The sequence below is a fragment of the Gopherus flavomarginatus genome, chromosome 19 (assembly GCF_025201925.1).
Source record: "Gopherus flavomarginatus isolate rGopFla2 chromosome 19, rGopFla2.mat.asm, whole genome shotgun sequence".
NCBI lineage: Eukaryota > Metazoa > Chordata > Testudines > Testudinidae > Gopherus > Gopherus flavomarginatus.
Window position 1 is genome coordinate 1426453 of NC_066635.1, and position 23800 is coordinate 1450252.

At 51.4% G+C, this 23800-nt stretch overlaps 2 protein-coding genes across 5 annotated transcripts in view; both read left to right on the forward strand.

Annotated features, from left to right (window-relative positions):
• Window positions 1–23800, forward strand: part of STX1A (syntaxin 1A) — a 251783-nt gene that overhangs the window by 211221 nt on the left and 16762 nt on the right. The window lies entirely within an intron of this gene.
• Window positions 1–23800, forward strand: part of LOC127037472 (uncharacterized) — a 269283-nt gene that overhangs the window by 94801 nt on the left and 150682 nt on the right. The gene's annotated exons all lie outside the window — the stretch shown is intronic.

The window sequence follows — 23800 nt, forward strand, 5'->3', positions numbered from 1 at the left end:
CTGGTACCACTGAGAACAGTCTAGCTCCATCCTCTTTGGAACCCCCTTTCAGGTAGTTGAAAGCGCTATCAAATCTCCCCTCATTCTTCTCTTCTGCAGACTAAATAATGCTAGTTCCCTCAGCCTCTCCTCATAAGTCATTAGCTCCCTAATAATTTTTGTTGCCCTCCGCTGGACTCTTTCCAGTTTTTCCACAACCTTCTTGTAGTATGGGTCCCCAAACTGGACACAGTACTACAGATGAGGCCTCACCAATGCTGAATAGAAGGGAACGATCATGTCCCTCAATCTGCTGGCAATGCTCCTACTTTTCCAGCCCAAAATGCCATTAGCCTTCTTGGCAACAAGGGCACACTGCTGACTCATATCCAGCTTCTCATCCACTGTAACCCCTAGGTCCTTTTCTGCAGAACTGCTGCCTAGCCACTCAGTCCCTAGTCTGTAGCAGTTCATGGAATTCTTCCGTCCTAAGTGCTGGACTCTGCACTTGTCCTTGTTGAACCTCATCAGAGTTCTTTTGGCCCAATCCTTTAATTTGTCTAGGTCCCTCTGTATCCTGTCCCTACCCTCCAGCATATCTACCACTCCTCTCAGTTTAGTGTCAGCTGCAAACTCGCTGAGGGTGCAGTCCATGCCATCCTCCAGATCATTAATGAAGATATCGAACAAAACCGGCCCCAGGACCAACCCTTGGGGCACTTCTCTTGAAACCGGCTGCCAACTAGACACGGAGCCATTGATCACTGTCCATTGAGCCCAATGATCTAGCCAGCTTTCTATCCACCTTATAGTCCATTCATCCAGCCCATACTTCTTTAACTTGCCAGCAAGAATACTGTGGGAGACCATATCAAAAGCTTTGCTAAAGTCAAGGAATAACACGTCCATTGCTTTCCCCTCATCCACAGAGCCAATTATCTCCTCATAGAAGGCAATTAGGTTAGTCAGGCATGACTTGCCCTTGGTGAATCCATGCTGACTGTTCCTGATCACCTTCCTCTCCTGTAAGTGCTTCAGAAGTGATTCCTTGAGGACCTGCTTCATGATTTTTCCAGGGACTGAGGTGAGGCTGACTGGCCTGTAGTTCCCCGGATCCTCCTCCTTCCCTTTCTTAAAGATGGGCACTACATTACCCTTTTTCCAGTCATCCGGGACCTCCCCCATTCGCCATGAGTTTTCAAAGATAATGGCCAATGGCTCTGCAATCACATCTGCCAACTCCTTTAGCACCCTCGGATGCAGCGCATCCAGCCCCATGGACTTGTGCTCATCCAGCTTTTCTAAATAGTCCCGAACCACTTCTTTCTCCACAGAGGGCTGGTCACCTTCTCCCCATACTGTGCTGCCCAGTGCCGCAGTCTGGGAACTGACCTTGTTTGTGAAGACAGAGGCAAAAAAATCATTGAGTACATTAGCTTTCTCTACATCCTCTGTTACTAGGTTGCCTCCCTCATTCAGTAAGGGGCCCACACTTTCTTGTTGCTAACATACCTGTAGAAACCCTTCTTGTTACTCTTAACATTCCTTGCCAGCTGCAACTCCAAGAGTGATTTGGCCTTTCTGATTTCACTTCTGAATGCCTGAGCAATATTTTCACCCGTGGATTTGGATACAGAGCATTTGGGCTGTTTTCTGTGTTTTGTCAATGAAGGAGAGCTGCCGATTGCTTTCAGATGGAGCAGGCTAAGGGATAAAAGAGCCTGTGAAATCTAGGCCTGTTATGTGTGGTGGGGGGACCCCGTGTTCAGCTGTGCGTTCACCACACTCTTCCCTGCCCCGCCACACAGGAGTTTACTGTCCAGTCAGCAGACCCAGTCTGGGGAGTCCCTGCGTGGCGGCCCCTAGCAGCTGGAATTACAGGAAATAAGGAAATGTCACTTCAGTGTGGTCAGGGAGATGGTGAAGCACATGGAGGGGGAATAAAGCTGTTTCCTGGCTCAGCCCCTCGACTCTCCTCCACCCCTTTGGCAGCACTTTTCCTGCACACGGCGAACACTGGGATGTGCCTTTATTTTGTAATGCTAGCTGGAAAAGCTGCCCGAGTGTTACTCTCCTTTTCAAGTGTAGGGGTGTGCTGCCTGGCACACCCTCTAATTGCTTCCATGTTGGCAGTCAAGAGTGTTTGAGGGAAATGTGCAAAGGTTTCAATTAATAGCTGCTAAATTAGCGAGGAGGGAGCCCTTTTCAGCACAGAGACTGGGTTATTGTTTAATTAGTGCCCTGTTTTTAGAAAGCCAAGTTGTTGAGTCTTGCTGAGGCTTCTCAGTTGTGTCTAGCCAATGTCCTTATCGGGCTGGCATCCTCCCCAAAACTTCCTGTACTGTTCCTCACATCTCCTCTCTTTACGCTTGGAAGGATTAGATTTTTATTGGGAAATGTCAGTAAACGGCGATTTCTCCACTCACACACAAAGCCACCAAGAAATAGTTTCAGCAATAATAATAAAAATGTACAGACAGACAACGCAAGAAAAATGCTGCTTGAGAATTGACTAACATCCCCCCTCAGCGTGTTTAAAGTGTGATGCAATGAATGCTGCATGACCCACGGCTTGACAGTTCTGCTAAAACAGCCGACTGGGGCATTAGCGCAGCTGGAGCTGCAGGGAGCTGTCCAGCACTCACAAAGCTGCTACTTTCCCATCAACGTTACTGTCATTAAAAAATTAGTGTCTGACAGCCCCTCCCCCAATAATATCCCACAACAGTGAACATTTAAATAGCAAAAAATCTAAGAAAAGTTGAAAGATAAACTTGAATCGAATCGAGACAAATACAGTTTGAATTCTGCCAAGCCTCTGTAGCCAGGAACTAGCAGCCTCTCATCATTGGCAAGGAGGTTGGACCAGCTGCCTCTGCCTAACCCCGGCTGCACCCCTGCAACCCCAGTACCTGTTTTAGGTCTTGCACAAGGCCTTCAGCCTGGGGATTTACCAAGCTGGAGCTCCCCAGCTCCTCCTGCCTTTCCCCAGGCCTACTCTGTTCCCCGTACCCTGAACTCCCAGGCATTCAGGCCCTTCTTTCCCAAGAGCTAGAGAGAGACTACCCCAGCTCCTGGTTCACAACCCCTTTATAGGGCCAGCTGTCTCCTACTTGGGCATGGCCCCAGCTGTGGCTGCCTTCCCAATCAGCCTATTCTTATTGGCTCTCAGGCCCAGCCCTCTCTAAGGGCTGGCTTTTAACCCTTTCAGGGCTGGAGCAGGGTGACTTCCCCGCGACAGGGCCCTGCGACCCTCTGACCACACTCCTGTCCCTGTTCTTTTAGTAGTTGTCCCCCGAACTCAGCTGGGTTTTGAGGTCCTGTGGATCCTTCCCTTAGGCTGGAGGGGGGGATCCTTAAGCCCGCTCACTTCCCGGAACCCAATAGGTACAGGGCCCTGCGGGCTGGTGTGATTGGCCAGCGCAGTCGGTCCCGGATTCATCACCTCCGCCACGGGCCCCGCACCCCGTTAGGGATGGCCCTGGCCCTAAGGCCCGACATTGCTGTCAGCGGGCCTGCTCCTCCACTCGGGAGCAGGGGTGGAAACCCTCCAGAAACAGAAACTTAACAAAGCACCAGTCCCATTCAGTTCAGTGTGAGAAACGCTGCTTGGAACAGCTGAGCTGAAGGGTAGGCTCGTTTCATCTGGGCTGTAAACAGGGGCTACAGCATGTGCCACTTGTATGGAAGGTCTTGAAAAGGCTCCTTTAAACCTGATCCTTTCTGCTGGGCTGTGGAGGAAGCAGAAAGCTGAGTCAATTCCTGACCTTCCATTTTTCAGCTGCCAGATCCCCAGGTAGGAAGCACTGAGGGTGAGTTTGTAAATAGCTCATGTTTTAGAACATAAGGGGAATTACTTCTCGGCCTTTCCAAAAACACTGGTTGAGCTTCCTTCCAGCAAAGTGAGTGAGTTTCATAGTGACTGCAGCTTCTTCCTGCACTGGAAACTGGGCAGTTAGTTAAAGCTTCTCCTCTCTGCTTTTGTTTTTTGTGACAGATGCCTTTTCTGTCAGCGCCAGCCTGTTTCTCACACCACCCTTCACTCTTCTCAGGGAAGATGGTTGGTGGACAGATACAGAAATAGCTCTCAGCCACAATGAGAATGGAGGACTTCAGTCCCATTGGCAGATTTTCCCTTCTGGCAATGTAGATCTGTCGTGGTAAATGGCAGGGAAACGCAGGGTGGGGCGCTGGTGGTGACATCACAAGCCAGGAAAATCCTGGCAAATACCTGAAAATCACAGACTACCCTAATTATGAAAGAGTAACTGTCCCAAGCCCTGCAGCATTCCCCTTGTAAATTGGGAGATTATGGCTCATAGAGTGGTACTGTTTTCAGTAAGGAGTGTTTAATAAGGATCAAACTACCTTTGCAGAGCCGAGCCACGCTTCTAAAGAGAAGCACATCAGAACCACTGGACTCCTGCCTCCTTATATAGTCCTCCTGGTATTTTTATGTCCCACAAACACTGACTTAATGACTTTAGTGGGCACCTTTTTCTTGTTGCTCTCCTGTGTCCTGTATATTGTGACGGTCTAGTCTAGTGCTTGGTCATTTCAGACTCCTTCAATCTGATCCTTGAGCCCCTGCAGCGTGGAGACTGGTCCCCCACTCTCTAATCACTTCCAGAGCAGTTTTCTGGGCCATTCGCATTAGACGCAGTTTAAACAACTTCACCTGCTCTTTCTCCACACGTCAATCCACCCACGCACTCACTCACTCTGCCTCCAAAATCGCCAAGACACCAGATGTCATGGAGATTTTTTAGATACATGGACATCCTGGAATTCATGACAGCCAGACAAATTCCTCCAGAGCCATTCTCCTGCCTCAGCTGGGTTCTATTGAAATTGCACTGGGAGAATCTAAGTCAGCCTTGATTAGGAGCTTTCCCTAAGTTAATGTGTTGTGAAGTCTGAGCATTACATGCTACTTATGACGGGATGACGTGCTCTTATTTCCTCTTCAGCTTTGCCGGGTAGGAGCAATGAGGTTTGAAATCTAATTTGATTTCTGCTCCCTGAGAACGTTAAATGAGGGCTGGATAAAGGCCTCAACTTCTGTGTTTCATTAGCACTTCACAATGGCTTGCACTGAGGGGCCCTTGGAGCCCTGCCCTCTCGGACCTGAGTGACCAGCATTTGGATAAAAGGAAAAGAGTAAGAGGGAACAGGGCTCTGGCTGCGACAGAGAGCATGCCCAGTGCACGTGTACCCATGTAGCAGGGGGGCGTCCCAGAGCATCCCCTTGTGACATGGCATGGCCCTGCACGCACGCACGTGCGCACACACTCACACACACACAGAGCTCCCTGGTGGTTCTTGCAATAACTTGCTCCTAGGACAGAATACTTAGAGTAACCTCCCGCTGGAGGGGTCTTATTAAGTCTTTGCAGAGTGCAGACTCCTTGGCCCCTCCATCACAAATCTCTTCGCCGAAGAGCCCTGCAAGCGTTTTCCGTGGGGGGGCTGACTGGCATTCTCCTTACAGGCTCTCTGCCCTCTCCCCTTTGCTTCATAGGAGGCCTCTCTTTTGACTCCAGGCCTGCACTGATTTAGCTGGGACCCTCCTGTCATGTGGTGACTGACTTTCCGCACCTTGGGAGGAGAGCTGACTGAGTCACAGTGCCTCTGACTGGGCCACTCACCCCCTGACATCCCAGTAACATCCTGCATTAATTCTGCCTCACAAAATGGCAGCTGCAGACAGACGCCTTAGACATGTAAAGAGGCAGTATGCTGAAAACGAAGCCTTGAGTGGTCAATGCCCTGCCCTGCCGGGAAGGTCTGAAGAGGTATTCAGTGACCCAAGCCTGTGTCCGGTGTGGAGAACAGACGGTGCAAACGAAGGCTCCCTTAACGACTGGGCACTCGCAACAGTGTAGACTTCTGGCAGCAGGGAGGGGATTCTCCTTCTCCAGGGGTAAAACTCTGTCTCCCCCACCACTATACAATACATTTAAACAAGCCCATTAGCCACCGGGGGCCCTGGGGAGCTCTGGAACTGCAGAGCAGAGGGCAGTCATGCCTGAGACGTCACTCTCACAAACCTTCCCAGCTCCACTGGCAGGTTTGGGGAACCCTCACACTGTTGCACCAGTGGCAGCACAAGTGTAGACAAGCCACCCACATTTTTAACACTGTGTTCGCCCTGCACCGATGATAACAGCGTACAAACGCCTGAGCCCTGATTGGCTCCATCACCAGTGGAGCTCCCCAGGTGGGAGATCTCCCCTTTCCAGTTCTGCTGCACTAACACTGGCTGTATGTTTGGGTTGCAAACATTGAGGGAATGTTGACATCTGAACCAAAAGCTATCTGCATTTGAATTACAAATACACCGTGGAAAGATTTGTATTGCTCACAGGCTTGGTAAAACATGGATTATACACAACCTATATGCAGGGCCCAAATCTCCCTGGTGCTCTCACTAAGGGACAGACTGGGCGATGTGTGGCGCACAGGCCTGGGAGCATAGGAGAGATTTGTGTTTTTCTAAACTGAGGATACTGTCCCTAAAAGATCGTGACTAGCTTCAGGCTGCCTTGCATGGATGAGTACTGAATCAGCCTGTATCCAGGTCAGGGATTTTTGATGATGGGGGATTTTAATCTCTCCATGTTTTCCTCTGTTTCTTGTATTTATAAATTATTGTCTTGTGTGTTAGATTGAAGGTCCAAAAGTCATAGGCTCCTCCAACTCCAGCAAAACCAAAACATCAAGGGAATCAAGCTGACTTTGTGTCCAGCACCCTAGTCTCTTAAACATAAGAACGGCCGTACCGGGTCAAACCAAAGGTCCATCTAGCCCAGTATCTGTCTACCGACAGTGGCCAATGCCAGGTGCCCCAGAGGGAGTGAACCTAACAGGCAATGATCAAGTGATCTCTCTCCTGCCATCCATCTCCATCCTCTGATGAACAGAGGCTAGGGACACCATTCTTTACCCATCCTGGATAATAGCCATTTATGGACTTAACCACCATGAATTTATCCAATTCTCTTTTAAACACTGTTATAGTCCCAGCCTTCACAACCTCCTCAGGTAAGGAGTTCCACAAGTTGACTGTGCGCTGTGTGAAGAGCTTCCTTTTATTTGTTTTAAACCTGCTGCCCATTAATTTCATTTGGTGACCCCTAGTTCTTATATTATGGAACAAGTAAATAACTTTTCCTTATCCACTTTCTCCACATCACTCATGACTTTATATACCTCTATCATATACCCCCTTAGTCTCCTCTTTTCCACGCTGAAGAGGCCTAGCCTCTTTAATCTCTCCTCATATGGGACCCTCTCCAAATGCCTAATCATTTTAGTTGCCCTTTTCTGAACCTTTTCTAGTGCTAGAATATCTTTTCTGAGGTGAGGAGACCACGTCCATACACTGTATTCGAGATGTGGGTGTACCATGGATTTATATAAGGACAATAATATATTCTCAGTATTATTCTCTGTCCCCTTTTTAATGATTCCTAACATCCTGTTTGCTTTTTTGACCGCCTCTGCACACTGTGTGGATATCTTCAGAGAACTATCCACGATGACTCCAAGATCTTTTTCCTGACTCGTTGTAGCTAAATTAGCCCCCATCATATTGTATGTATAGTTGGGGTTATTTTTTCCAATGTGCATTACTTTACGTTTATTCACATTAAATTTCATTTGTCATTTTGTTGCCCATTCACTTAGTTTTGTGAGATCTTTCTGAAGTTCTTCACAATCTGCTTTGGTCTTAACTATCTCGAGTAGTTTAGTATCATCTGCAAACTTTGCCACCTCGCTGTTTACCCCTTTCTCCAGATCATTTATGAATAAATTGAATAGGATTGGTCCTAGGACTGACCTTTGGGGAACACCACTAGTTACCCCTCTCCATTCTGAGAATTTACCATTAATACCTACCCTTTGGTCCCTGTCTTTTAACCAGTTCTCAATCCATGAAAGGACCTTCCCTTTTATCCCATGACAGCTTAATTTACATAAGAGCCTTTGGTGAGGGATCTTGTCAAAGGGTTTCTGGAAATCTAAGTACATTATGTCCACTGGATCCCCCTTGTCCACATGTTTGTTGACTCCTTCAAAGGACTCTAATAGATTAGTAAGACACGATTTCCCTTTACAGAAACCATGTTGACTATTGCTCAGCAGTTTATGCTTTCCTATGTGTCTGACAATTTTATTCTTAACTATTGTTTCAACTAATTTGCCCGGTACTGACATTAGACTTACCTGTCTGTAATTGCCAGGATCACCTCTAGAGCCCTTTTTAAGTATTGGCATTACATTAGGTAACTTCCAGTCATTGGGTACCGAAGCCGATGTAAAGGACAGGTTACAAACCTTAGTTAATAGTTCCTCAACTTCACATTTGAGTTCTTTCAGAACTCTTGGATGAATGCCATCAGGTCCCGGTGACTTGTTAATGTTGAGTTTATCAATTAATTCCAAAACCTCCTCTAGTGACACTTCAGTCTATGACAGTTCCTCAGATTTGTCACCAACAAAAGCCAGCTCAGGTTTGGGAATCTCCCTGACATCCTCAGCCGTGAAGACTGAAGCAAAGAATCCATTTAGTTTCTCCACAATGACTTTATCATCTTTAAACGCTCCTTTTGTTTTTCAGTCGTCAAGAGGCCCCACTGGTTGTTTAGCAGGCTTCCTGCTTCTCATGTACTTAAAAAACATTTTGTTATTACCTTTGGAGTTTTTGGCTAGCCGTTCTTCAAACTCCTCTTTGGCTTTTCTTATTACACTCTTGCACTTAAGCTGGCAGTGTTTGTGCTCCTTTCTATTTGCCTCACTAGGATTTGACTTCCACTTTTTAAAGGAAGTCTTTTTATCTCTCACTGTTTCTTTTACATAGTTATTAAGCCAGGGTGGCTCTTTTTTAGTTCTTTTACTGTGTTTCTTAATTTGGGGTATACGTTGAAGTTGGGCCTCTATTATAGTGTCTTTAAAAAGCACCCATGCAACTTGCAGGGATTTCACTTTAGTCACTGTACCTTTTAACTTTTGTTTAACTAACCCCCTCATTTTTGTATAGGTGCCCCTTTTGAAATTAAATGCCTCAGTGTTGGGCTGTTGAGATGTTCTTCCCACCACAGGGATGTTAAATGTTGTTATATTATGGTCACTGTTTCCAAGCGGTCCTGCTATAGTTACCTCTTGGACCAGCTCCTGCGCTCCGCTCAGGATGAAATCTAGAGTTGCCTCTCCCCTTGTGGATTCCCGTACCAGCTGCTCCAAGAAGCAGTCATTTAAAGTATCGACAAATTTTATCTCTGCATTTTGTCCTGAAGTGAAATGTTCCCAGTCAATATGGGGATAATTGAAATCCCCCATTATTATTGGATTCTTAATTTTGATAGCCTCTCTAATTTCCTTTAGCATTTCATCATCACTATTACTGTCCTGGTCAGGTGGTCGATAATAGATCCCTAATGTTATATTTTTATTAGAGCATGAAATTTCTATCCATAGAGATTCTATGGAGCATGTGGATTCGCTTTAGATTTTTACTTCATTTGAATCTACATTTTCTTTCACATATAGTGCAACCCTCCCCCTGCACGACCTGTTCTGTCCTTCCGATATATTTTGTACCCCGGAAAGATTGTGTCCCATTGATTGCTCTCAGTCTACCAGGTTTCTGTGATGCCTATTATATCAATATACTCCTTTATCACAAGGCACTCTAGTTCACCCATCTTATTACTTAGACTTCTAGCGTTTGTGTACAAGCACTTTAAAAACTTGTCTCTGTTTATTTGTCTGCCCTTTTCTGATGTGCCAGATTCTTTTTTATGTGACTGTTTATCATCTGATTCGGCCCTTACATTATCCTCTTCCGTCCTCTGCTCCTGACTATAACCTGGAGATTCTCTATCATCAGACTCTCCCCTAAGAGAAGTCTGTGCCTGATCCACATGCTCCTCTGCAGCAGTCGGCTTTCCCCCATCTCCTAGTTTAAAAACTGCTCTACAACCTTTTTAATGTCAAGTGCCAGCAGTCTGGTTCCCCTTTGGTTTAGGTGAAGCCCATCTCTCCTGTACAGGCTCCCCCCATCCCAAAAGTTTCCCCAGTTCCTAATGAACGTAAACCCCTCTTCTCTACACCATCATCTCATCCACGCATTGAGACTCTGAAGCTCTGCCTGCCTACCTGGCCCTGCGCGTGGAACTGGGAGCATTTCTCAGAATGCCACCATAGAGGTCCTGGATTTCAGTCTCTTCCTTAGCAGCCTAAATTTGGGTTCCAGGACATCTCTCCTACCCTTCCCTATGTCATTGGTACCTATATGTACCACGACCACCGGCTTCTCCCCAGCACTACACATAAGTCTGTCTGGATGCCTCGAGAGATCCGCAACCTTCGCACCAGGCAGGCAAGTCACCATACGGTTCTCCCGGTCATCACAAACCCAGCTATCTATGTTTCTAATGATCGAATCTCCCATTACTAACACCTGCCTTTCCTAGCAAGAGGCAACCCCAGCACCATCTGGAAGGAGGGTCCCAGCTATGGGAAGGTTTCTCTGCTCCCATTGACTGCTCTGGTTCCCTGGGCCTTTCTTCCTCCTCAGCAGTGCAGGGGCTGTCTGACCTCTCTTAGCTCCTCCAGTTCTGCCACCCTGGCCTTCAAAGTCTGTACGTGGTCTCTGAGGGCCAGGAGCTCCTTGCACCAACTGCACACATATGCCACCCGCCCACAGGGCAGGTAATCATACATGCTACACTCAGTGCAATAAACTGGATAGCCCCCACTCTGCTGCTGGTCTTCTGCCTGCATTGTCTCCTAGTTAATGAAAGGGTGGTTTAAAGAAAGAGGTTTTGAATGTAGTTTGGTTTATAGGTTTTAAGGGGACTAAACGGGCACAGATAGAACCAACAAGGGACCCCTGCTCCCTTCCCACTCCCCTTCTAAACTCCCTTGCAAAACTCCCTGTTAGCAACCCCTGGTCGCTTGTGCCTGGCTTTATAAAGCCCTGGCCTGAGTGAATGCCCCACCCACTGATTAAGGCTCAGCCAATTACCAGAGGCTTCTAGCTTTCAAACCTTCCTTTGAAACTCAGGGCCTCCAACTGCCAGCCACAGCACACGGTCCTTCAACCAACCAAACAAACAAACAGACTGACAAACACAAGCTCAGCACACAGCAAGTAACCCCCAACCACAAACAAACACACACTACAGACAGTCATTTACCGTACAGATGCTGTATTTGCTCCTCCTTCACCTGGAGAACTCCCTTGCGAAACTCCCTGTTGGCAGCCCCTGTTCGCAAAGCTCCCTGGTCGCTTGTGCGCAGCTTTGTAAATAAAGGTGCAGACAGATGTGTCGTGGGATTTTTGAAAGCCTGTGGGTGCCTTATGTGGTTTTGTAAATCTTACCAAGTGCCCATCTGCATCTTTAGGCACGTCCATGCCTTTACAAATCTGGCCCTCAGTGAATGGGACATAGGTACTTGTGAAAATTTTAGCAATTTGGATTAGTTCTGACCTTGATGAGCTGCTCCTCCTGGACACTTACCAGGCTGCTGTACTGATCCAAACCTTGGGTCCCACATGCACTTGGCTGGCTGGGGCAGGGCAGAGATGGGCACTAGCTCTCTGGTTCTGGGCCCCTAGGCACACACTCCAGGAGCAGATTCTGTGTCTGCGACCCCACAGTCCAATTGCCTAGACCCTGAAATTAGTGCAGGCTTTCCAGAGGCTGCTCCCCTCCTCCCCAGTATCTTCTGCATGCTCCAAGAGTTCTACCACAAGTGGGGACCCTCTGGCTTTCTGTTTCTCTCTTCACGGGTACATGACAGTGTAACACCCACTTTGCAAAGGAATTCCTGAACCCATGCACACTTCACTCAGAGAGAAAGCCCAAGAGAGAGACAGATTTCCAGAAAAATATGCTCCTGCCTCAGTTTCCTCACCTCTCCTGAAAGTCCTTTGAGTCTAAGTGTCTTCCAGGGAGTCTCCTGGATTCTTCTTCACCCCGTCTCGTCCTGCCCAGTCTTGTCTTTTGGTGATGGTCTCTGCTCAGGCATGCACAGGTCCCTCCTGCTTACCAACATAGTTTTGAATCCCATGCGAGTAAGAGAAGAGCGCATGCCCTAGCCAAGCAGCATTCACATGCCCAGCCCTTTTTGTCTCAGAGTAGGGGTTGGACCATAAGAGGCATTAGCAAATCAATAGTTCTTCCAGGGAGTCTCCATTGTCCTGCTAGAGCAAGATTGTTCAGTTGTTGATGGGGCATTCAGGGGCAGACACCGAGGTGCCAATTACCCTACCCTTAACACCAGATAGGAGATCTCCATAAGGGGATGAGCAAACGAAGAGTACATAACATCTAACTGGAATTCGTAAATTCCCACTGGCAGATTCCGAGACTGTCACAGCATTACAATAAAATCTTTGTTAGCCTGGGGTTAATCTGCTTCTGAGTCCCCAGATGAAGTCATAAAAGTGTCTGTGACATCATAATCCTCTCCAGAACAATAAGTTAAGATATCACAAACATGGGATTATGGCTTGAAATGGGGAATAAGGAGCAGGAAGAGAGGCACTCCAAAGCACTTGGGCTGCTCTTTTCATTACAGTGTCTCTAGGGCAAGAGAGAAATAAAGGAGGCAATGAAAAATGAAATTTTTGGAGACAATCTTCAGTGCGGACTCAGCCGCCTGTCAGGGATTCATGACTCTCACAAGGGGATTTGCTGTGGAGCTGCAGACAGACCTGGTTTATTCTTCTAGCAGGAAGCCCCAGCTGGTGGAGCCAGACAGAACCCAATACAGATATCAACGCCAAATATCACATGAGAAGGCCTGGAGAAGAACAGCAACGTTCAGGACTGGTGCAGCTAAACTTCTGCTTCCATCCAAAACTGTGACTGCTTATACGCAAAAGGCATTCTGCCCTTAACCCTCCCCTTGCCTCGTCCATCCTTGTGTAGGCTTGGGATCCTGGCTCCACGCCAGAGCAGCCTGTTGCACTGCAGGAGTGTCTGTTCAGCCCTGCATGACACTGTGGCGCTGTGCTCAGCAGAGCTGGTATTGTGCATGGACACTCCAGGAAGCTCAGTGTCACCCTCTCAAAGGTTAATGCAGTGTCGCTCCCATTCAATCCATTTCTGGACCCTGTTACTTCTCAGTTGCAAGTTCAGTTTGTTGATTGTTGCCCCATTTCACAAAAGCTCTTTCAGGAACAATTTGGATTTTTGGGGTTCTTCGTGCTTGCTAGCAGATTGCGGTAGATGCCTAGAATCATAGAATATCAGGGTTAGAAGGGACCTCAGGAGGTATCTAGTCCAACCCCCTGCTCAAAGCAGGACCAAACCCCAACTAAATCATCCCAGTCGGCATTATCAAGCCTGACCTTAAAAACCTCTAAGGAAGGAGATTCCACCATCTCCCTAAGTAACCCAGTCCAGTGCTTCACCACCCTCATAATGAAAATGTTTTTCCTAATATCCAATGTAAACCTCCCCCATTGCAACTTGAGACCATTACTCCTTGTTCTGTCATCTGGTACCACTGAAAGCAGTCTAGATCCATCCTCTGTGGAACCCCCTTTCAAGTAGTTGAAAGCAGCTATCAAATCGCGCCTCGTTCTTCTCTTCTTCAGACTTAACAATCCCAGTTCCCTCAGCCTCTCCTCATAAATCATGTGCTGTAGCCCCCTAATCCTTTTTGTTGTCCTCTGCTGGACTTTTTCCAATTTTTCCACAACCTTCTTGTAATGTGGGGCCCAAAACTGGACACAGTGCTCCAGATGAGGCCTCACCAATGCTGAATAGAGGGGAATGATCACGTCCCTTGATCTGCTGGCAATGCCCCTACTTATACAGTCCAAAATGCCCTTGGCCTTCTTGGCAACAAGGACACACTGTCGACTCATATCCAGCTTCTCGTCCACTGTAACCCCTAGGTCCTTTTCTGCAGAACTGCTGCCTAACCACTCAGTCCCTAGTCTGTAACAGTGAATGGGATCTTTCTGTCCTAAGTGCAGGACTCTGCACTTGTCCTTGTTGAACCTCATCAGATTTCTTTTGACCCAATCCTCTAATTTGTCTAGGTCCCTCTGTATCCTATCCCTACCCTCCAGCGTATCTATCACTCCTCCCAGTTTTGTGTCATCTGCAAACTTGCTGAGGGTGCAGTCCAGGCCATCCTCCAGATCATTAATGAAGATATTGAACAAAACCGGCCCCTACCTAAGCATGATGTGCAGGCCAATGCTGGACTCGGGATACTTCTCTGCATGGATAATTGCTCTGGCCTGCTATGCAACCCCATTGTTCTAGTTCAAATTGCCAGTGAAAAAAACCCCAGCGGAACATGGGCTTTTGCTTGTGTGTGAGCAGCAATTACATTGTCAGTGTCCAGGTGTGGCCTGCCCAGCAAGGAAAGCTCCTCCCTACCTCCAGCACCAGCACACAAAAGTGGAGCAGTTCCATGGTAGAAATCTCTGCAGGGTCCTACCTGGGAGCAAACTCATGGCTATTTTAGAAGCTGCCTAGCACTGGTAGGAAGCAGAGGTATGGACTGTAAGAGCGTTGTGTATAGTACAACGCACCTTGACTCTCAGTAGTGCACTGACAGGCTGGGTGACCTGAGGAAAACTGTTGAACCCCTCTGTGCCTTGGTTTACCCATCAGGAAAATTAGGATCATACTACAGTCACTCGCAGGGGGCGCTGTGAGCCTCAGCTAATGTTTCTCAGTTGTTTAGGAAATGGATCCCTGATGAAATACCTTTCAGTGCAAAGTACATTGAAATAGCTCGCCACATTGACTGGTGTTTGCAGCGCCTCCTGATTCAGTGCAGTTTGCAAATGCAGAGATCATGTTATCTGGCTTTTTCCAAGTGATTAATAAAGGTACTAAATAACTGGGACTGGAACACCCACTGCAGCAGCACCCGCTAGACACCACCCTATTTCCCATGGGGTACACTGTCCTCATCCTTTGCTGGCCTTCAGCCACTTTCCAGTTCCATCCTCTGTGGAATGCTCGAAGGACCTGCAGCAGTGCTCACAGAGTGTATGTCCACGCGACGGAGCGCTGTGCTGGTATGACCCTGTAATGCAGGCACAGCCTATCCTGAGGGAAGGGGTTTTTCATTGGTGTAGGAAACCCCCACCCCCAATGAGGAACTATGATGTCAAAGAATTCGTCCGTTGGCATAGCTGCGTCTGCAGTGGGGAGGTAAGTCAACATAGCTGTTGCACTCAGGTGTGGATTTTCCACATCCGACCAACCTAGTTCTGTAGGCCTAACTTGGAAGTATAGAACAAGCCTGGGAGGTGGCCGTTGGCTTGGGTGGGCGTTTTACAGCTCGTGATGTCCAAGGGGTTTGACAGTCAGACCCCTAAGCCCCATTAATAAGGCGGCCTCATAAACCCAGCACTTGTGGGCTCCTTTTGGTCAGTTTCTTCCTCTGTGTCCCCATCCCATCTGTGTAGCCTGACTCTGGCCAAGTTCAACATAATATGACATAGCTACAGCACTCAGGGATGTGCAAAATCTGCCCTGTGCCGCCCCAACCCCTGTCTAGACACAGCCAGTTTAACGGCAGAATGCTGCTGTCAGCCTAGCTACCCTCGCTTGGGGAGGTGGCGTTCCTACAGGACAGAAACCCCCTAGTCGCCGTAGGCTGCATCTACATTACACGGTTATGCTGGCACAGCTATGGCTACAGTCTCTGTAGTGTAGACATGGCCACAGGCAGCCATTGGCCTTTCCTGTCGCTTCTCGTTCATTAAACAAGCCTCATTTGAGCGCTCTGTATTAGTTCAGCTCTGTTCTCTCACTTCCTTAGCTGTCACTTCTTGAGTCTCCCCTGGGTTCTCTTTTCCCCATTGTTAACACAGCCCGATACCTGGGCCCTCTCTGCTGACCTTCCCTGAACCTGTCCATTAATCAGGAGACTCCTAGGAGTCACTAACCAACACTAGCAACCCTGGCTTGTACATGAGCCTCTTCGTGGGGCCTGTCCAGCCATTGGCCTGGAAGAATCCAGTGTAATTAGATGTGGCGTGTCTATGAGTAAGTTGCAGAGCCATTACTGCATCTCCCTCCTGCAGCTGCATGAAAGGGATCTGATGGTGGCTGCCCTGCAGGACAGGGAGGACACAATTAAACAAACCACTTACCCCCAAAGAAACCCTGGGGCCGGGGTACACACTGAGCCAGAGGGATGCGTGTGGGGCGCAGGAGCGTATCTGTTAATTCACAGCACTGTGCAGCTGAGTGGGCAGAATGCTTTGGCCTAGACGTGCACAGCACTTCCGAGCACGCTCAGCACAGGACCTCCCGACAGCAAGGGCAGTAGCTGAGGAGATGCAGCAATATCCAGCCTGGCTTCTTCACGGGGAGGGGCGGGGTAGCTGGGTAGAGCAGAGCAGAGCTAACTGCAGACTAGACCTCCCCATCCTCCTGGTGCTGCTTCCAAGGTTAAAGCTCACGCGCCAGGGAGCCATATTGGACAGTATCTCCATCGGGAGCACAGAGGGTGCCCTTTGCCAGCGCCCGGCCAAACAGGGACATCAGCAGGCAAACCCTTGGCTCAGATGGCAGCAGGAAACTGCAGCCCTCCCTTGATTACATGCCAAGCTGCTGCTGCTGCCTCCCTCCTTCCTCAGAGCCGTGGAGATTCCTCCAACAGGTCAGAAGGAAACTGATTAGCCAAAGGTGGGCCTCCGAAGTACATATGGTGCAGCGGTGCGGCAGCCCAGTCCCCTAGGGCAGAGTGTGAATTGGGTCTGTCCGACACCAGCCGGCATAGGCACTTGGCTAGCAAGGCGGTGGCTGTGGGGTTGATACTCAGCTAACTATAAATGGCACTTTTCCGGCATGTGCTAGGCCCTCTTCTGGCAGCATTGCCCCCTGCGCTCTGGGAGACCATCCTGCTGGGATGACATCTAGCAGTATAAGGGCGTGATTGATGTGTGTCCCTCCCTCCCCAGCTTCTGTAGGGCTGCGGGCAGCCGTGCTGGAGCTCGGCTTGCCACCTTGAATGAGCCAGACAGGAGAGAGGAGTCAGCTGAAAGCCAGCGCATGCTGCTGCTTTCCACCTCCCCCATATTTGTGACTGCACCTCCCTTCCTCCCCCCAGGACGGGAGACTCGGGGCCTCACTGAAGCTGCAAGGTGTGGGCCAGGCATCGTGCTTCTGGTGGCCTGGCTTGTGTTCCCTCAGGAGGACTGACTAGCTGTGGAAAATGGGCATGGGAAGGGCCGAAGGAGCTGAGCTCGCTCTCCTGCCAGCGTGAGGGTGGTAGAGGGTAGGGTTGCCACGTTTTCAAGCTCTTTTAACGTCCAGATGTTAATAGTCCAGTTGGCGGTGCAGTTGGCGCTCTAGATCTGCACGGCTCCTGGAAGCGGCCGCCAGTTCCTTGCAGCCCCAGCCAATCAGCGCTTCACGCTCCCTACCCACAGCTCCTGATCAGCTGTTCCGTGGCATGCAGGAGGCTCTGGGGGGGAGGGGGAGGAGTGAGGGCACTGCAGGCTCAGGGGAGGGGGCGTAAAGGGGTGGAGTGGGTGCAGGGCCTGTGGCAGAGCCAGGGGCTGAGCAGTGAGCACTCCCAGCACATTGGAAAGTTGGCGCCTGTAGCTCCAGCCCCAGAGTTGGTGCCTGTACAAGGAGCCGCATGTTAACTTCTGAAGAGCCGTGTGTGACTCCAGAACCACACGTTGGCCACCCCTGCCCTACGCACTAGGGCGGCCAGGGAAGCTCCACACACTGCCCCCGCCCCAGTGCCAGTTCCACAGCTCACGTTGGCCAGGAACCAATGGGAGCTGCAGGGGCGGCGCCGGTGGGCACAAGGGCAGCGCGCGGAGCCTTCCTGGCCGCAAATATGCCATGGGGCTGTAAGGACCTGGCGGCCGCTTCCTGGAAGCCACAGTAACCCTGAACCCCTTCCTGGACCTCAACCCTCTGCCCCATCCCGGTGAAAGTGAGTGAGGGTGGAGGAGAGAGAGCGTTGGAGGGAGAGGGAATGGAGCGAGCAGGGGTGCGGCCCTGGAGAAAGGGCAGGGAAGGGGTGTTTGGTTTTGTGTGATTAGAAATTGGCAACCCTAGTAGAGGAGTCCTTTGGGGACAAGGCCCCTCTGACCAGCTGGGGCAGGGGAATCATAGTGGGACAGGGGACTGCTGTCCTGTGGAGGGACGAGGTTAGTGAATGGTTCAGGACCAGGACCCCCGAGGATCAGTTGGGACCAGGGTCCCTTTCCAGCTGGAGGGCAGGTTGGTTTGGGACCAGCCCCTTTTTCCTTGGGTCAGGTTCCCACTTATCCTGCTGGAAGTAGGGGAGTCTCAGGTCTTCACACCTTCCTCTGATCACATGACACACAGGCCATCCTGCCCCATAGGGAGAGCCATCCCGCAAGGCTCTGGGGCACCAGTGTGTGTGGGGGGGAGCTCCTCTGCCTTTACCCTAAGCCCACCCCTGATGTCACAGACAGGGACCCATCAAACTCCTGCTGCCAGTTTGAGCTGCTGACACAGCCCCCCCCACGCGCAGGTGTCCCAGCCTGGCTTGAGGTACAACGTGCCACCCGTGAGCTGCTAGAAGAACCCAACGTGCTGTACAGGGGCATCTCCAGGCAGGGTGCCGCACGCCGGCTGGAGAGAGCTGCGCTGTGGCCTTGACCAGCTTGTTCAGCTCCCAGGGCACCAGCCAGCTGCATGCACTGCCAGTTACAGTTGACCTTCCCTTCCCTTCCCATCAGAGCCCAGAGCTGTGCAGGGTTAGTGAGCCCTTTGGGGCATCAGACCCAGTGTGGGGAACTCCCCAGAGTCGTCTCAGCTGGGAAAGGCCAGTCGGGGGCGTGCACCTTCCCACTAGGCCGGGCTCCTCTCTGAGCCCGGCTGGGCAGCAGAATAGCGCCGCCCCAGTGCTGTTCGAGCACTGGCTACCAGGGACCTGAGGAGGGGCATTCGGAGACAGAACTTTCCCGTATGGGCAGGGATTTTGCCATGGGACTCCCACTAACATTCACAGCAGTGCTCGTGGCTCAGCCCCGCCTGCACCCCTGAAGGCCCAGACCAGTGCTGGGTGGCCTGGGCATCACCTGGAGCTGGCAGGGCCCAGCTTGGAGAGAATGTGCCCAGCTGCCCACACATTGCTGGGATGCAGCATGTGATGAGCTAGCTCAGGGCCTAAACTGCCCTTTACATGTTTCTCAGACCTTAATGTGGCCCTTTGAGGTGGGACCTGCCCCAGTTCTCCCTGCTCTGCGCTGGGGCAGGTGGCCCTGGGCGGTATCAGGTGTGACAGAGGAACCTTTCTGCCTTTCCCCGCACCCTGCTCAGCAAGGTTGTGCTAACGGTAAAGCAGATGTGTCCTCTGACCTCTGCTTAGCCTCCTGTGGTCTCAGTCCTGACATGCCCCACTGATTGAGCGGGGAAGATTTCACAGCCTTCCTGTGCTGCTGTCACAGTCGATCCCACTCTGTCCACCTCCTGTCTGTGGGAAATTCATCTGTGCCAGGCTACAGATGACTCTGCACCCTCCCACCACCAGTCCTAGGTCTGCTAACAAAATAGAAGAGCACCTCGGTGTACCATGTTCTGTGTCTGAGCTGGCTGCTGCCCGCCACCCCAGAAGCAGCTGCATTTCACTGACTGTGAATCTGAGTACTTTGTGGTTAAAAGAGCCACAAAAATACTGAAAATAGTAGCAGAGAAAGTATCAGGTTCATGCTGTCAGCTCTTTGCGCCAGGAGCTGGTTTTGCTCCATGTTTGTACACATCCTAACACAGTGGGGCCTCTGGGAGCTGCCTGCTTCTGCTAGCCCCAGTGGACACAGCAGCTCTGTCCAGGTGGCAGGGCCGGCTCAAGGTTTTCTGCCACCCCAAGCGGCAAAAAAACAAAAAAGCCGCTGCCGCGTGATCATGCCGCTCCACTCTTCAGCGGCAATTCGGTGGCAGGTCCTTTGCTCCAAGACGGACTGACGGACCCAACACCAAATTGCCGCCGAAGACCCAAACGTGCCGCCTCTTGGAATTGGCTGTCCCAGCACCTGCTTCTTTAGCCGGTGTCTGGAGCCGGCCCTGCCAGGTGGGCCAGCTCCGAGGAGAAGGTTGTGCTGGTGACTGTGTTTTAGATACTGAGATTCCTGTTGTCCTTTCTTGTGCTGCAGAACCAGTCCCGAGAGCTAACACGGCCCAGCAGTCAGTGCCTCCCAGCTCGGAGTGCTCAGAAATACCAGGCAGGGCCGGAACATAACACGCCAATTTTCAGTTTGTTCCAGGAGCCAAATCCTCAGCTGGGGTAAATCAACCAAGCTCCATTGCCTTCAGCAGAGGCTGGTGGATTTACTCTAGATGAGGGTCTGGCATCAAGGCCTGAACTAAGCAAAACTCTTTCAGAGCAGCTCAGGAAGTTTCCCGTGTTGGAAGAGAAGATTTGTCAATCCTGCTGCTGGGAATGCAGGCCTTGCCTCTGCCCCCGTCTGCCTCCGGCCCCAGGTCCAGCCAAAGTGCTGGCACTAGGTGGCTCCACGACACTGCCCAGCCATCCCAGGCTCTGATCTCTGCAAGGAGTCAGGAGATGGCAATACACGGAGTGAAGCTGAAACCCACAGGCAGGTACATTCCTAACGCCTAATGACAAAGTGCCCAGAGTGCCAGCCACACTTTCCTAGGCCGGGGTGCCCGAGAGAAATGTTACACCAGGGATCAACAACCTTTCACCAGTGGTGCGCCGAGTCTTCATGTATACACTCTAATTTAAGGTTTCGAGTGCCGGTAATACATTTGAACGGTTTTTAGAAGGTCTCTCTATAAGTCTATAATATATAACCAAACTACTGTTATATGTAAAGTAAACAAGGTTATCAAAATGCTTCAGAAGTTTTATTTAAAATTAAATTAAAATTCAGATCTTATTAGTTTAGTGTGATCCTTGCCCTTGCTTTTCCTTGCTGAGTTTTCCAGTGTCTGGTGGCACCTATTTAGATACTTTAAACTGCAAACAGGCTTCTGAGTTATAAGTTGATAACCAGCTGGCAGAAGGTCAGTGGCTGGAACCCCTGATCCGCAGCTGAGGTGAGTGGAGCTGGCGGCTGGTAGGGCTGAGCAGGGCCAGAAGCCTGGACCCTGTCTGGCAGGAGGCCTGTGCTGAAACTCCAACTGGAAGCAAGGTGAATGGGGCTGAGGGGACCCCGGCTGGCAAAGGAGCCAGCAGCCAGAACTCCAGAGCAGCCGGGGGCTGACTGCCACCTCTCTGGGGTTTCCACCACCAGCTCCTGCCAACTGGGGTCTCAGCCCACTGGCAGCCTGGGGTTCCATCCCCCAGGCCAGCAGCTGGGCTGAGTGGGACTGGTGGCAGGACCCCGGCTGGCAGGAGCCAGCAGCGGGAACCCCAGAGCCGGGGCGGGCTGAGCAGCTCAGCCCGCCGCTGCTCTGGGGTTTCCACCACCACCTCCTGCCAGCTGGGGTCTCATCCCGCTGCCAGCCTGGAGTTCCTTCCCCCAGGCCAGCAGCAGATGCTGAGTGGGACCCCGGCTGGCAAAGGGCCAGCAGCGGGAACCCCAGAGCGGCGGTGGGCTGAGCAGCTCAGCCCGCCCTGCGTGCCATGAAAGATCAGCTCTCGTGCCACCTTTGGCACGTGTGCCGTAGGTTGCCGACCCCTGTGTTACACTACCGGGCTCCTCGCAAAGTGCAAGGATTCTGAGACTGCCCCAGGGCATGAGAACCGGCCCCTGCCGAGTGCCTGAGTATGCGGGAGTGGATTGCTACCGGTGATCACCTCTGTGGCAGCAGGCACTGCTGAGCCCCAGGAAGGAAGGAATATCTGGGGGGAAGTGGGAACTGGCACTAGGGAACTAAGCCCAAGATGCTGATAAAACGCTGATGGAGCAGTTTGTTACAGGGTGATATGCTGATACGTTACGGAAGGTTACTGCACAGTGTGGAAAGCCTGCTTGTCCCATGCCTGCCTGAGTGCCCCTTGGCTTGGGCTCTGAGCAGGGTGGTGCTACACTGTTGCTGAGAATCCTCTATCCTCAGCAACTCTCTCCAGGGGCATCCTCCCTGTGGGGTGAGCTGTCTCTGCGGGTCCCTGAGGTGGAGGAGGTCTGTGACGTCACCAGCTCCCTGTCTGCTAAGAGCTCAGGGGATGGGGGCCAGGACTTCAGATTTAGTCCTGACATGAATGGGAAGCCAGTGGAGTTTGTGGCACGCTCAGTCCGACATGCCCACCCAACCCACATTGTGTATGAGCTGAGCACCAGTGGCAGGCTTTGTGTAGCTAGGTGCAGTGGTCCAGCCTAGAGGCTGATGGAAAGGCCTGTCATTGCAGCCAGCACCCCCAGGTGTGGGAAGGGTCCTGTCTGGCCAGACAAGCACAGAGGGAAGGAGAGGGAGGGAGAGTCTGGTCCATCTCCCTTCCGGCAGTCAGAGGCAGTCAGAGGGCTCCATGTGTATCAGACACCTGAGCAGGGCGAGGGGCTGTGACATCCCAGCCTTGCCCCACCCCTGCCCATTTGGACACCCCATCCCAGCCTTTGCTCCTGGGCTTTGGCTTGCAGGGTGAGCGCTCCAACTGCTAGGCCTGTGTGCAGGGAGGAAGTGAGCAGGGGAACCAGTGAGGGGGACCAGGAGGAGAGATGGGAGACGTTGGGAAAGGAAAAGGGGCGATGGAGGAGGCACAGGGTGAGAAAGAGAAGGGTGGGAAGAGGGGAGGTGGAAAAGGGATGAAGGCACTGCAGGGAAACCACTCCATGCCTGGTCCAATGTGCTGGACAGAAAGAGACTGAGCATGTGTGCCTGGCCCTTGTGTTCCTTGAAAAGGTGAGGGCCATGCAGGTATTTCCCCCGAGCTGTGGGGTGCATTGAGCAAGCTGTAGGGAACGTGTGCTGCTTGCCCTGTGTCCTGGCCCCCAGTTCTCTGCAAACCAGAGAAGCCTGTGAGCCTGTGTCAGCTGCCAGCGGCCCTAGTCGATTGCCAGGGCAGAGGACAACGACAGCCCCGCCCGCAGCAGCCAGGAGGATCCCGCTTTCCTCTGACACTGGGAATCGGGTGGTCCCCCCATGGTGTAGCTCAAAGCAGCAGCCCTGGGCCTATGAACCCACTGCTCAGGACACTTGCCAGGCCAGGAGCTGGCCCTGACAGTCCATGAGCGTAATCCCCCTTTGGGCAGTGTCACCAGAGCCCTCCCAGGAGCCAGAAGAGGGAGCAGTTACAGTGGGGTGACCATGGGGGCAGGAGACCCCAGTGAGGACCAGACGCGTGGAACCACTGTGCCTCAGAGATGACCTTTAAGCTGAGGGGAGGAGGTGGATTTGCTCTTTTTATCTGGATGTGTGACTGGCCCCCGCCTGTGCCATAATACCATGGTGATTGGGGCATCATAGAGACACACAGCATCCAGCAAACCCTGGCTAGGCTCAGCCTCTGGACCGTGCCAGTGGGCATGGCTGGGTCAGGACTTCCCCTTCCTCTGGCTGATGTTGCCCAGGGGGAGGGGGAGCTGCTGTGCTCTGCTATATCCACATGAGCGTGAACACCAGCTGGCTAGCACGGTGTGGCAGATCCCAGCTCCCACGGCCACTGGGAGAGCGTTAGCCACTGGCCAAGGGGGTGACTCATGCAATGGGCGGAGCTCCTGCTCCATCATAGGTAAGGGGTCTTGGCCGCCAGGCCAGCCAGCGGTCGGGGAACTGTTCTCAAGAGCTCATTGGAGGCCTTGGCTTGCTTTGCCTTCCAGCAGGCTCTGTGCTTCGCTGGCTGGAGCGTGTCCTGTCTGCTCTGCCAACGCAAGGCAGATCTGGCCTGTAGTGTTTGTATCTATACCCCACAGCTATGTGGAGCTGGACAGGGGCTT